Here is a 15,581-nt window from a genome sequence, read left to right as displayed (position 1 = left end):
CCCCAACCCCCAAATAATATCATGCTTTTGGAGGCAGAGCCTTGACTCAGATCCCCTTGATGAACCTAAAGAGACTCAACAATCTCATTATTGGGTAACAACCACTCACAACCTCCTGAGGATTAGTGATGAGAACTTCATCAGTGACAAAAGGTTCAAACAGGTGTATCTTTGCTCATGTGACAAAAGGTGTCTCAGGATATTAAGAAAATAATCTGTCTCAGTAAAAAGTACACTTCAATAATTCCAGAAAGACTTTTCTTGACACTTAGACATGATGTAGCATTGTCCTGACCTTCACTGTGACCCAGTTCACGGGGTGTCACCAGGGGAGAGTGATAATACGTAATGATTGTGTTGACCTGTACATTCACAGTGTTCCTGGGTGCTGTCAGCAGCTGCCTACTGTTAGCGCTCTGCTGAGTGTTTCATTAAAGATAACAGCGGTGTGGAATGCTACGGATGGAGTTTCACACTAGTAGCCACCTGCTAAATCACCGATTGAAAGCCTTTTCTATTAACCACTCTTTATATCAACAGGATAGAAGCTCACATCTGAGAATGGATGGTACTGTTTTCCTGGAATGGAGCCATTTGTCCCACTGCAGTAAGACTTATAATTATAATAATAATAATAATAATTTGGTGGGTGCTTGTATTTAACCGTGACCCCACTCTCTAAAGGTCGTCTCAGGGGGAGTTGGGATACGCAAAATAACACATTTCTAATTCACACATGCATATACAGTGGGGCAAAAAAGTATTTAGTCAGCCACCAATTGTGCAAGTTCTCCCACTTAAAAAGATGAGAGAGGCCTGTAATTTTCATCATAGGTACACTTCAACTATGACAGACAAAATGAGAAAAAAAATCCAGAAAATCACATTGTAGGATTTTTTATGAATTTATTTGCAAATTATGGTGGAAAATAAGTATTTGGTCAATAACAAAAGTTAATCTCAATACTTTGTTATATACCCTTTGTTGGCAATGACAGAGGTCAAATGTTTTCTGTAAGTCTTCACAAGGTTTTCACACACTGTTGCTGGTATTTTGGCCCATTCCTCCATGCAGATCTCCTCTAGAGCAGTGATGTTTTGGGGCTGTTGCTGGGCAACACGGACTTTCAACTCCCTCCAAAGATTTTCTATGGGGTTGAGATCTGGAGACTGGCTAGGCCACTCCAGGACGTTGAAATGCTTCTTACGAAGCCACTCCTTCGTTGCCCGGGCGGTGTGTTTGGAATCATTGTCATGCTAAAAGACCCAGCCACGTTTCATCTTCAATGCCCTTGCTGATGGAAGGAGGTTTTCACTCAAAATCTCACGATACATGGCCCCATTCATTCTTTCCTTTACACGGATCAGTCGTCCTGGTCCCTTTGCAGAAAAACAGCCCCAAAGCATGATGTTTCCACCCCCATGCTTCACAGTAGGTATGGTGTTCTTTGGATGCAACTCAGCATTCTTTGTCCTCTAAACACGACGAGTCATAGTTGAAGTGTACCTATGATGAAAATTACAGGCCTCTCTTATCTTTTTAAGTTGGAGAACTTGCACAATTGGTGGCTGACTAAATACTTTTTTGCCCCACTGTAATACACACTTGTGTGAATTGGAAATGTGTTTTTTGCATGTCCCAACTCCCCCTGAGACAACCTTTGAAGAGTGAGGTCACGGCAGGGTCAGCCATTATCAACGGCGAGCCAGGAGCAATTTTGGTTAGGTGCCTTGCTCAAGGCACATTGGCAGATTTGTTAATCTTGTCGGTTCTGGGATTCGAACTATTGACATTTGGGTTACTGGCATAATGCCCCAACCCAAGGGGTGTCTATCTAATTTTCCCGCGTTCGGTCTTCAATGAGGTCCGGAGAGCGGCATTTACATTTTTTTTATATATTTCCTTTCCCTCAAAATGTGAAATAAATTGTCCTATCTTTGGTTTTTGATGCCACTTGATTGTTTAGTGATATTAGCAAGCTGGTTTTAGTCATTTTAAAGCATATTGAGTTTAAAACACCCGCGGGCCAGATTGGACCCCCTTCATATTTTTCCGACACCCGTACTCTAGCCGCCAGTCTACCTGCCGCAAAGGAGAGTAATAGAAGAAGCCATGTAAACACAGCATTACATTCTAAAGAAACAACCTGGAATCAGGGGTAGAAGTAACATAGTGCATGTAAATTCGGGACACTCATTTACTACGTCATATCTAGTCTGAGACCAAGCTGAAAAAAAAAAAAATGCATATAAGTGAATGGAAGTACACAATACACAGTAGTTGAGGAAGTTGAAGAAATTATATGAGAGAGACATTTCTTTAGGATTAAATGACATATAGTGCTCAAGTCACAAGTTATTATAAGTATTGTGTAAGTCACAATACATATATTGCTTGCACCTGGTCTCATCAAAACCTATCAAAAGTGCACCGGAAAACACCCTCTGACTGAAGCTTCTGGTGACTCAAAAATGTGTTGTGGATAATAAAGGGGGACATAAATTGCAGAGAACAAGCCACTTGCTTTGACAGATAAGGAGATGGGTACAAATGGTTGTTTCTGTTTTCATTCATTTATTCTTTAGATTTGGCACCATGGGATTTAGCACTATAACATCAAAGTAATTTAGTCCAAAAAGAGTCAAAAATTCCCATGAGCTGCAAATATAAACTTCCCTGGCTGATCTTACAGATATTTACTTCACATTGGTAATCCTTGCCAACATTGATTTGATCGCTAGTCAAATATAGCTTCAATATTAAACATTAGTGCAAATAAGTTATGCTCTAGATAGCCAGAACAATTGAATAATTCAGTCAGTAACTCGTCAGATCTTCTAAATGCACTACTCACATGCAGATTAATAATTGAGGGTAAGTGACTTAGTTCAACACTAAATCCTTCTTTAATTACTCGAATTGCTGTACATCAAATCCAGTCATATCTTCTTGAATGATATTTACTCTATGAAGATTCACTGCTTTTATCTCAACCGCACCATCATGAGGTAGTGTCGTGTGCTGATGCTTGAAAACAAACTAAACAGACATATGTACACTATCTAACTAACACATCTTTCTAATGTTGGTGATTGTTTTCCTGCATGTCACAGTCTACACAATGCCCTAGATGTCAGTGAATGAAAATATAAAGACGTAGATATCCTAGTGTTTGCATTAAATATTTTCCACAGCCAGCTGAATAGATTACTGAGTGCATCAAATGAAAGTAGGATTTGTTTGATGTCCTGAAAGGTTCCATTCTCAAATCCTTTTGAAAGTGAAGTCCAGGATTTGCTCACTGTTCCTAATTCCCTTCCCTATGTTACAGCACCTGGGTTGAGTTTCAGTACTATTGTTAAAGTCAACCGACTGTGTGTGACGCCAAGGTTGTATTGTTGTATAAAGTAAAGCATAACCCAGAGCATCCGTATTTATCACGCCATTCTATCTCTATGGAATTAGCAATGCTTCATTTCAAAAATATTATGCATTCATAGCAGATGGCAGGGCCTCAGAAATCCATCTATCTCATGAAGTTGTATGATTTACCCTGACCAGACTTCTCAGTACATGGACAGTTATTCCATTTTGCAGGCCATTAGAAAGAGTTTTCTATTAATTGAGTGGGCATCACTGGCACGTCTTCTCACTTTGAAATGGACAGCTGTTCAGCAGATGCTTCCTAAATTTCAACTCTTGCTCATTTCCTGTGACAGGGCCTTTTAATCCGTCTGTTGTGTCCTTCAGCTGGTGAACAGGAAAAAGGAAGGCAAAAATGTGTTGTTTGATGCCTGAGTTATCCAACAGGTTCTAGTCTAGTGTGTAACAGAGACAGGCAGTATAACACCTTCAGTCTCTCCATCATACGCAGCAGGCTTTTATTTATCCATCCCCGAGACATCAGTTCAAAGATTTGAAGACAAACATGTAATAGGCTTAGTAGAGATATTTGTGGAATACAGATTTTATCTCTAGAGACTATTGGACAGTTCATACCCACTTATCAGTGTTCAAATATTTGAAGACATGGACACTGCAGACAAACTGGACTGTCCATGCTCACAATCAACAACCATCTGTGTAGACCCTTCTGAGACAACAGGTAGCCCTTTCCTGCAGTCAAATGACCTAGTGGCCTCATGGGTGGAATGGTATTCATATATTTCATAAACAATAAACATTTTTTTTTTTTTTAAAGCTGCCTAAAATCCGGTGTTTCTATGTCAAACTGTTTTGTTATATTTCAGTACTCTGTGATGTATATAAAGTGAAATGTTGGGATGCAAACTCAAAATGTAGTACATGCCAAATCTATATCTGACATGGTACAGGTATGTTATTTTTTTAAGCCCATAACCATGTGTGTGAGGTGCAGACTTTTGATTCAAAGTAAATTTGTTTAAGACTACCAATAAATACTCATTGTGCCCCTGATTTAGCCCACTGTCAGTGTTTTCTAAATTGTCCATGGAATAAGTCTGAATGATGGAAGACACTTGCTGTTGTCTATCAGTAGACTTCAAAAAGTGTTAGCAAATCCTATGAAGCTATCCATTCTTTTAGTGCTCCACTTCTCTGAGTCCCCTGATCCAATGTCCCCTGATCCATGTCCTGACTAGACATGTGGCGTAGTCACACCGCACCTTGTTGTACGTACACATTATGAGAGAGGAGTGTGATTCTCTGTAATATGATGATTTGGTATACCCTCCTTGATAATGCTGCATCGCTCTCTCTTCCTTGTCAGCTTGTCAGATTGATATCAGCTGTCAGACTTTAAAACTAATCACCAGCTGTCAGACTTCAAAAATGAATCACCAGCTGTCAGACTTTAAAAATGAATCACCAGCTGTCAGACTTTAAAAATGAATCACCAGCTGTCAGACTTTAAAAATGAATCACCAGCTGTCAGTCTTTTAAACTAATCACCAGCTGTCAGACTTTAAAAATGAATCACCAGCTGTCAGTCTTTCAAACTAATCACCAGCTGTTAGACTTTAAAAATGAATCACCAGCTGTCAGACTTTAAAAATGAATCACCAGCTGTCAGTCTTTCAAACTAATCACCAGCTGTCAGACTTTAAAAATGAATCACCAGCTGTCAGTCTTTCAAACTAATCACCAGCTGTCAGTCTTTCAAACTAATCACCAGCTGTCAGTCTTTAAAATTAATCACCAGCTGTCAGTCTTTCAAACTAATCACCAGCTGTCAGTCTTTCAAACTAATCACCAGCTGTCAGACTTTAACAACTAATCACCAGCTGTCAGACTTTAAAAATGAGTCACCAGCTGTCAGTCTTTCAAACTAATCACCAGCTGTCAGTCTTTCAAACTAATCACCAGCTGTCAGTCTTTAAAACTAATCACCAGCTGTCAGTCTTTCAAACTAATCACCAGCTAGCAGTCTTTCAAACTAATCACCAGCTGTCAGTCTTTCAAACTAATCACCAGCTGTCAGTCTTTCAAACTAATCACCAGCTGTCAGTCTTTCAAACTAATCACCAGCTGGCAGTCTTTCAAACTAATCACCAGCTGGGAGTCTTTCAAACTAATCACCAGCTGTCAGTCTTTAAAATTAATCACCAGCTGTCAGTCTTTCAAACTAATCACCAGCTGTCAGTCTTTCAAACTAATCACCAGCTGTCAGTCTTTCAAACTAATCACCAGCTGTCAGTCTTTCAAACTAATCACCAGCTGTCAGACTTTAACAACTAATCACCAGCTGTCAGTCTTTCAAACTAATCACCAGCTGTCAGACTTTAAAAATGAATCACCAGCTGTCAATCTTTCAAACTAATCACCAGCTGTTAGACTTTAAAAATGAATCACCAGCTGTCAGACTTTAAAAATTAATCACCAGCTGTCAGTCTTTCAAACTAATCACCAGCTGTCAGACTTTAAAAATGAATCACCAGCTGTCAGTCTTTCAAACTAATCACCAGCTGTCAGTCTTTCAAACTAATCACCAGCTGTCAGTCTTTAAAATTAATCACTAGCTGTCAGTCTTTCAAACTAATCACCAGCTGTCAGTCTTTCAAACTAATCACCAGCTGTCAGACTTTAACAACTAATCACCAGCTGTCAGACTTTAAAAATGAATCACCAGCTGTCAATCTTTCAAACTAATCACCAGCTGTCAGTCTTTCAAACTAATCACCAGCTGTCAGTCTTTAAAACTAATCACCAGCTGTCAGTCTTTCAAACTAATCACCAGCTAGCAGTCTTTCAAACTAATCACCAGCTGTCAGTCTTTCAAACTAATCACCAGCTGTCAGTCTTTCAAACTAATCACCAGCTGTCAGTCTTTCAAACTAATCACCAGCTGTCAGTCTTTCAAACTAATCACCAGCTGGGAGTCTTTCAAACTAATCACCAGCTGTCAGTCTTTAAAATTAATCACCAGCTGTCAGTCTTTCAAACTAATCACCAGCTGTCAGTCTTTCAAACTAATCACCAGCTGTCAGTCTTTCAAACTAATCACCAGCTGTCAGTCTTTCAAACTAATCACCAGCTGTCAGACTCAGGTACAAGCCATGGCTCCTCCTACCCCCTCTGCAGTAAATAACTCATCCACCCCCTCTCTCTCTCTCCGTGTTTTTTCCTGTAGCCAATTTAATCCCCCTTCTGTCGCAGCTGTTTCTTCTCCTTTAACCAGCAGAGCTGTAGCTGGGCATCCTCTCTCTTATTAGAAAGAGCCTGTGATTTCTGTCCAGACCTCTGCACTGCAAAGCGTTGACATTTGCCATTCTATTATAAGAGAATATAGTGAAAAGTGAGTCGGCTGACCCCACTAGGGCTTTCAGACAATGAACAGTGACCCTCAGTCCAGTCAATACTCCTCACACAACATACATAAAGCACTGTCCCCTGGAGAAAGAAAGAGAGGGGGAGGGAAGAGAGAGAGAGAAATATCAAAAAAGTGTGCAAAGGGCTATATTAGTGCTTGGCTAAGATTAATAACATCTAAAGTGAGACATAGCTGGCACATTCATCACTAGAGTGACAGACAGGACAATAACCATTAATACGACATTGAGCTTAGAACACAACGTATTTAATGACTGCCAAAAAACCCTGGTGGAGAAGACCCAACATAATCCAAGTACAATATTGAACATGATGTTACATATCTTACTTAGCTGTTAACCAGCATTTGGAATACCTAATTGTACAAAAACCTATTTTGAGATAGAGTATTTATATTAACCAGTAAAAAAAACAATCAAACCAGACCTCTATCTGTTTCAATGTACTTCTGTATGTACAGGTACAGTTGAAGCCGGAAGTTAACCCTTAGCCAAATACATTTAAACTCAGTTTTTCACTTTTCCTGACATTTAATCCTAGTAAAAATTGCTCTGTCTTTGGTCAGTTAGGATCACCACTTAATTTTAAGAATGTGAAATATCAGAATAATATTAGAGAGACTGATTTATTTCAGCTTTTATTTCTTTCATCACATTCCCAGTGGGTCAGAAGTTAACAAACACTCAATTAGTATTTGGTAGCATTGCTTTTAAATTGCTTAACTGGGGTCAAACATTTTGGGTAGCCTTCCACAAGCTTCCCACAAAAAGTTGGGTGAATTTTGGCCCATTCCTCCTGACAGAGCTGGTGTAACTGAGTCAGGTTTGTAGGCCTCCTTGATCGCACATGCTTTTTCAGTTCTGCCTACAAATGTTCTATAGGCTTTAGGTCAGGGCTTTGTGATGCCCACTCCAATACCTTGACTTTGTTGTCCTTAATCCGTTTTGCCACAACTTTGGAAGTATGCTTGGGGTCATTGTCCATTTGGAAGACCCATTTGCGACAAAGCTTTTACTTCCTGACTGATGTCTTGAGTTGTTGCTTCAATATATCCACATAATTGTCCTACCTCATGATGCCATCTATTTTGTGAAGTGCACCAGTCCCTCCTGCAGCAAAGCACCCCCACAACATGATGCTGCCACCCCCGTGCTTCACGGTTGGGATGGTGTTCTTCGGCTTGCAAGCATCCCCCATTTTCCTCCAAACATAACGATGGTCATTATGGCCAAACAGAACTATTTTTGTTTCATCAGACCAGAGGACATTTCTCCAAAAAGTCCAATCTTTGTCCCCATGTGCAGTTGCAAACCGTAGTTGTTGTTTTTTTATGGCGGTTTTGGAGCAGTGGCTTCTTCCTTGCTGAGCGGTCTTTCAGGTTATGTCAATATAGGATTCGTTTTACTCTGGATATTGATACTATTGTACCTGTTTCCTCCAGCATCTTCACACGGTCCTTTGCTGTTGTTCTGGGATTGATTTGTACTTTTCGCACCCAAGTACGTGAATCTCTAGGAGACAGAACGCGTCTCTTTCCTGAGTGGTATGACGGCTGTGTGGTCTCATGGTTTTTATACTTGCGTACTATTGTTTGTACAGATGAATGTGGTCCTTCAGTCATTTTGAAATTGCTCCCAAGGATGAACCAAACTTGTGGACGTCTAAAATTCTTTTCCTGATGTCTTGGCTGATTTCATTTGATTTCCCCATGATGTCATGCAATGAGGCACTGAGTTTGAAGGTAGGCCTTGAAATACATCCACAGATACACTTCCAATTGACGCAAATTATGTCAATTCACCTATTAGAAGATTCTAAAGCCATGACATAATTTTCTGCAATTTTCCAAGCTGTTTAAATGCACAGTCAACTTAGTGTATGTAAACTTCTGACCCACTGGAATTGTGATACAGTGAATTATAAGTGAAATAATCTGTCTGTAAACAATTTTTGGAAAAATTGCTTGTGTCATGCACAAAGTAGATGTCCTAACCGACTTGCCAAAACTATAGTTTGTTAACAAGAAATTTGTGGAGTGGTTGAAAAACAAGTTTTAATGACTCCAACCTAAGTGTATGTAAACTTCCGACTTCAACTGTATGTCTACGAACCTATAATTAATTCACAGGATGTACATGTTGGTCTAATTCTTATAACATCCAACAAAGAATTTACTCAAAGAAAATGAAGCGCATGTAAAAGGAATATTTTCTGATTTGAGAAAAATGTGATGCTTCCGCAATACTTTCTGACTTTCAGTAATGGGAAAATATCATCATACTTTTTGAAAGGCAAAGATTCAAACAAACCCAACGATCTGATTCAGTTACTCTAAATGTGCCATTATACTTCCAAATCAAACACAGAGCATGCAGCATCTTTCTGCAATCAACCTGTGTGATGTGGAACAAAAGCACAGTGTCTAATTTATTTATGACAGTTCTCACCCCAGTGGGTAAACAGCACTTGCTGGAATATCAAAGCTGAATGTCAGGAGAGTTTCCCTGCAAAGCAAAGGTACACTAAGTGGATCACTGTTCAGCCTTTCAAATGCCAGTCACAGCCCTGCAGGGCTTTAGGTCAAACAGCATGCAAAGGCTAAATACTGTACGCTTTGTTGTTAAAAAATATATATATATTTATCAGTTAGAAAGGTAGTATGGGATGTACAAAACAGTGCACATTATTGCCATTCCCGTGGCAGAGTTTGCTAAAAGCTCTCCCCAGCCCACATCTCTATACCAATTACGAGGGCTAGTCCTGTGAGCATCCCCAGTAGAGACTTAAACATATGTTTCAGTTCATCTCTGGCAGGACTGCATCCTCCTCACAGAGATCCACAGACGGACTGTATCAGACCTACGGGTCAAAATGGGTCAGCTCCGTTCGGCTCTGTATAGCAAAGTTCTGGCTCTAATGCGGGCTGGAGCTGGCACTGCCAAGCAAGGCTGGGTCCTGGATCAGCTCCAGGGTCCATCTGCATTTGATCTGTGACCTTGAGGGAGCGGGCGCTGCCAGCTGAGCTCCCAGAACTGCATAACTCTCTGTTGCACAGCGGGTACTGAAAAGACTGGTAAAGACTGGTAAAGACTGGTAGGGACTGGTTGAGGACAAACCTCAACGGGAAAGATAGACCACGGCCACCTTCACTTAATCAACTCGTCGCATAGAGATATAGAAACTCCAAGACATGAAGTATCTCTAAATAAATCAAGTGTGAAATCTGATCTCGTTACTGCCCATTTATGATAGATGTTGAGTTTAATATGATGAGACACGTTTTATCATTTAGATGGCAGGATGATCATTTGGGGATGGGGAGATATGTTTTAAGCAGTCTTGATCACCCCAGAGAGCGTGTTCTGTGCTTTGAGCTAAGGGTTGACGTCAGGATACAGCAATCACGTACACAGTGATCTACCCTAGAGTTCTTCCCTAGATCAGGCTGGACTGAACTGTAAGTGGGCAAGGAGGGATTATAAAGAACTGGTTATCAAACCAACCAGCAATTCCACTGCAAGACAAACTTTCTCAACCTGAATATACATACATCATTCCTGAATTGAAAATATGGAAGTATGACGGCAGGAAGGATTAGCTATTATGGTAGCAGAGGAATATTAAACATGTTTATTTGAATAACACAAAAGGAGTCTCGAAGGAAATTCAGTCCCTGAGGAGTTTTAGTTTGTGACTGCCTGCCAACAATATTTTATGAGCTTCAGTAAAAAACTAAAACAAGTCATTTCCATTTCAAAGCGCTTATTTACCCATTCACCTAACTACAGAACATGAACAGATACACCAAAGCTCTTGTTTCCACATTCACCTAACTACAGAACATAAACAGACACACCAAAGCTCTTGTTTCCACATTCACCTAACTACAGAACATAAACAGACACACCAAAGCTCTTGTTTCCCCATTCACCTAACTACAGAACATAAACAGACACACCAAAGCTCTTGTTTCCACATTCACCTAACTACAGAACATAAACAGACACACCAAAGCTCTTGTTTCCACATTCACCTAACTACAGAACATAAACAGACACACCAAAGCTCTTGTTTCCCCATTCACCTAACTACAGAACATAAACAGACACACCAAAGCTCTTGTTTCCCCATTCACCTAACTACAGAACATGAACAGATACACCAAAGCAATTTAAGCATCGATCATAAAATAAAGATACAGGTAGTTTAACTACCCAAAAGGATGTAACAATGGCTGCCAAACAGGATTTAACAGTGGCTGCCCAACAGGATGTAACAATGGCTGCCCAAAATGATGTAACAATGGCTGTCCAAAATGATATAACAATTGCTGCCCAACAGGATGTAACAATGGCTGCCCAAAATGATGTAACAATGGTAGTCTTCTTTTGATATCTGGAAGCCCAATTTACTTAGATGTAAACATTCAATGTTTGGGTTAAAGGCAGACATCATGGAGCGATGACATTGTAGGTTATTGTTTTAGGAGCTAATTTTATGGAATATATTGAATGAAGTTACTCCACACATTGCCTGTGGAGCGAGGAAGTACAGTTTTAGAACAATGGAGGGTAAAAAACGAATTAATCAATCGCAACAGACAGCTGAGGAGAAAAAAATAAGAACTAATCGGTTGTGTAACCACGCTTCCTACCTCACCCCGAGGTGAACTCCTGTTTGGATGGAGATATAAATTCAGTTCTAAGTGTTGTTATTGTCCCTGTTAGCTAACTGCACTTCTATGGCAAAATGAACGGTAGGCCTAATGAATGTCATGAGGGCAACTCTGTTATCATCGATGCAGGGTACTTTAGCGTCTAACTATAGGTTAGGTGTGCTATTTGTCTGATTCATGCACTTGTTTCTAATTTATTAATGGCCAATGCTGACACAAAAAATGCATTATACAGACAAACCATCTCCTTTAACCACTTACATTGCATTAAAGTGAAAAATAACACTGAGATGTGCAGCGTGCAACACTGCTTGCGGTTTGCTGCATTATCATCATTCACTAAATTTAGAAAATAGGTTCACCCGAACCAACATAAATAGCTAAATAAAATAGACAAACAGAGAACATAAACCCACAAATAATTGTCAAAATTGCCCTATTTTTTTGAATAAGTCATCCTTCTGAATTGGTTCACTGTACAGTATCATTACCAGCGTGACACATATATATATATTATATATTTTTATGTTCATGGGATATTTGAAAAGTTTCCTGTCATAACAATTTAGGGAGGAGACAGGTAAAAGTGTTTATCTAAAATTTCCCCTTGGCATTTGGAGACTCATTGTCTAAAAAGTACTCTATAGACAAAAAGCTGTAATTCCTATTGCATACCGCAGCTGGTGGAGGCTAGCATATTAAAGGTTATTGCCAGTCAAGATGTGTTGCATTGCAGTTATGCACCCCTCAGCTTTCATCTCATATAGCGGTGATTTTTTTGAGTTTATATACTGGAGCTGCTTTTAAAACCAGCTGCTATTGGAACCTCAGGTGACTTCAAATCAATTTCTGTCAGCGGGCCTGTTTTCCCGAGTCTTTGTTCATCACAGGAATCTGCCTTCAAATGAGCATCGGAGCCTGATAAAAGTGGCACAGATGAGAGAGTTGGGGTGTCATTATCACGCAGCTATGCAGCTATGTCTCTGTGCTGGCTGGCTGGCTTCATGTGGATCTCTCCCTGAGGAGGATGTGAGGGTTTGCTGTGACATAACACGCATCTCCCCAACAGGAGTGTTAATGAGCTGGAAAGGCTTCTTTGTGGAATCTGGCATTTAGAGAGGAAAGGTCGTGACCATTTTAATAGCCACTGCAGTCAGACCTGTGAAGATCTGGAGTATTCATGGGGAAGAAACTCCTGATAAGGGTATCTAATCTCAAATCTTTAAGAGATTCAATAATTGATAGAAAAGCCACCAACTGCTCTATGCTCTATGCAAAAAAAAACGGTCATTTAATTAAGCACACAAAACACATCATTCTACAACAGTGAATTTAATTCTACTTTAATTCTACTTCTAATCTCTAACCAGGTTTCCATCCAACCTTTTTAAAAGTAAAGAACATGTCGGATAAAAAATGTCATTACAGGCCTGATGGAAACAGAACATATTTTGCTAACCTTTCCAAATGTAGACTAAACAAAATACGCTACACAAGGTGGGATCTTTCGGTGTCAGTAAAAGTAATTATGCGATAAATGGTGGTGGAAATGCTTTTAATGCACAAATATTGATATAATAACCATCATATCGAAGTTAACCTTAAGTCACGTGATGACATGATGTGTCGTCCTCCCACTACGACTTGTGATAGCGGGCAGTTTATTAGGCTACAGATGAAATACATTTGATGAACTTCACAGTGTCGTGAAAGTGCAAGGTAATAAGCCTGATGCTCCTTTCCAATAAAAATAGATGGTCTTATTCTGGTGACATGATGATCGATGCTTGGGTGCAGTTTGTCAAATAATATCATGTAGGCTATACAAGCACTGTATCGGCAAGCAATTGGCTAGAGCGCATGTGAAACATTCACTATATAACTAAACATTTTGAGTGACAAAACGATCTGTAGAGTTGAAAATGTGATGGAAACCCATTTAACTTGTATTTTTTTATTAAGTACATGGGAATTTAACCGCAAAAGTTATTTTTATGTGCACAATGTCATCACGCACAGCCTTATATCTGCAACAAGTCAATCTGATGGAAACATTTCTGGTGGGAAAATGCCCATATTGTTTTTATGCAGATTTTAGAATATTCACATGAAAATCTATCGCCATTTGGATGGAAACATAGCTACTGTAAACATTTAGTTGGATCACATTCTAGAAATCAATGGAGTGAATAGTTACAATCATCCTTCATCGCACTGAGGATAAGACCAAAAATGAGTGGAGGCTTTAATCCCAGAGCATTGGAGAGGGGTTTACACATTGTTGTTGATGAAGACAGCATTGGAGAGGGGTTTACACATTGTTGTTGATGAAGACAGCATTGGAGAGGGGTTTACACGGTGTTGTTGATGAACACAGCATTGGAGAGGGGTTTACACATTGTTGTTGATGAACACAGCATTGGAGAGGGGTTTACACATTGTTGTTGATGAAGACAGCATTGGAGAGGGGTTTACACATTGTTGTTGATGAAGACAGCATTGGAGAGGGGTTTACACATTGTTGTTGATGAAGACAGCATTGGAGAGGGGTTTACAAAGTGTTGTTGATGAAGACAGCATTGGAGAGGGGTTTACAAAGTGTTGTTGATGAAGACAGCATTGGAGAGGGGTTTACACAGTGTTGTTGATGAAGACAAACTCATTGTGCATCCCTGAGTTAATGAGACAGACTACTGGCAGTCAGAGCTGTAATGCTACCTTGCAACCAGGCACCAGCGTCTAGTAAAGGATGCTTTAGTTTTCAGCTGGGTCTGGCTGGCTCACTGATGGTGATGGGAGTAGGGCTGGCCTGGGAAGAAGCTCCATCCAGCAGAGCCCAATAAACCCTGCTTTGAGAGGAGCCAGAGTCTGGCAGCGTGCTAATCCCACTGAGCCTCAACAGGCAAAAGCCAGCTCAGCATGCACTGCAGCGGCCGCAGGCAGGGCTTCCGAGTAGAGAAAGCCCATCCAAAGCCATCTTTAGAAGAAGCTGCAGACACAAGATAATCTGTTTTGTTTGTCAATCATTGGCTAATAAATCACCCTTTTCTTAATCTGTCCACATGCCAAGACGTACCTCATAAAACAACAATCCCTGTGTTTATGCACACACACTTTTAAGAGGCGTCCCTTGAATGTATTTTCTTGTTAAATGTAAAGTATACGGCGGCTAGTCTCTGCCTGAATGGACGTTTCTTGTTAAATGTAAAGTATACGGCGGCTAGTCTCTGCCTGAATGGACGTTTCTTGTTTGTTTATTTGTTTGTGATGGAATGTCTAAAGTTTTGCTTAGCTGAGCCACTTACGGAGCGGAAATATGCATTTGATTATTAAAATGGTAATCTGCAGTTAAAACAATAACAAAAGCCTAAAATGAATGGGACACATGATGAAATACCTCAGCGCAACAGAAACCCAAGGACTTTAAAGGTATTAACAAACACTTCTAGAGTAATGCTACTTATTTGAATCATGCCAGGTTAAGGGTTTCCTTTTTTTAGGGCATGGGATATTGCACCATTACCTCATGGTATTCGGTCTGCTTTCTGGATCCTAGATTCTCTGAACACTCTTGCCCTGGAATGATTCATAATTCCAAACAATTTAGGAAAGACGTATCCCAAAAATGCGTCAATTGGCTAAACTCAAGTTCATAAAATGTCCTACATCTTCAATGCTAATTAAAGTTTCACCTTCAACTTCTTGGCTTGGATATGCTTTGCTTTCCTTCCAGCATTAGTTATGGCTGGCAAATACTTACATTTTTATTGGGGAGGATCAGCTCCCTGCCCAGTCTTCACTCTAGAGGACTAAACACATGACACCTTCCCTCTTGGCAAGCATGGGAACATTTCTCTCTTGGCAAGGGAAAGGCCTGTCTGCATTGCCCTTACAAATATGTCTCTTTTCTTCCAAGACTCTCTGGCACTGTCTTGAAGATTCCTCTCCGAATTATTCCATTACGAGACATAGTTTTTGTGATTCTCATTCTGTGATTAATGTCCATGGTTTATAGGCCACAGCCACTGCAGTTAAAAACACTCTGTTCCTTACTGGAGAACACAATGATATGTTTGTCTCCATGTATCAGCATTG

Source organism: Salvelinus alpinus, chromosome 7 (assembly GCF_045679555.1).
Source record: "Salvelinus alpinus chromosome 7, SLU_Salpinus.1, whole genome shotgun sequence".
Taxonomy (NCBI): Eukaryota; Metazoa; Chordata; class Actinopteri; order Salmoniformes; family Salmonidae; genus Salvelinus; species Salvelinus alpinus.
Note: the sequence above shows the minus strand (reverse complement) of the source record.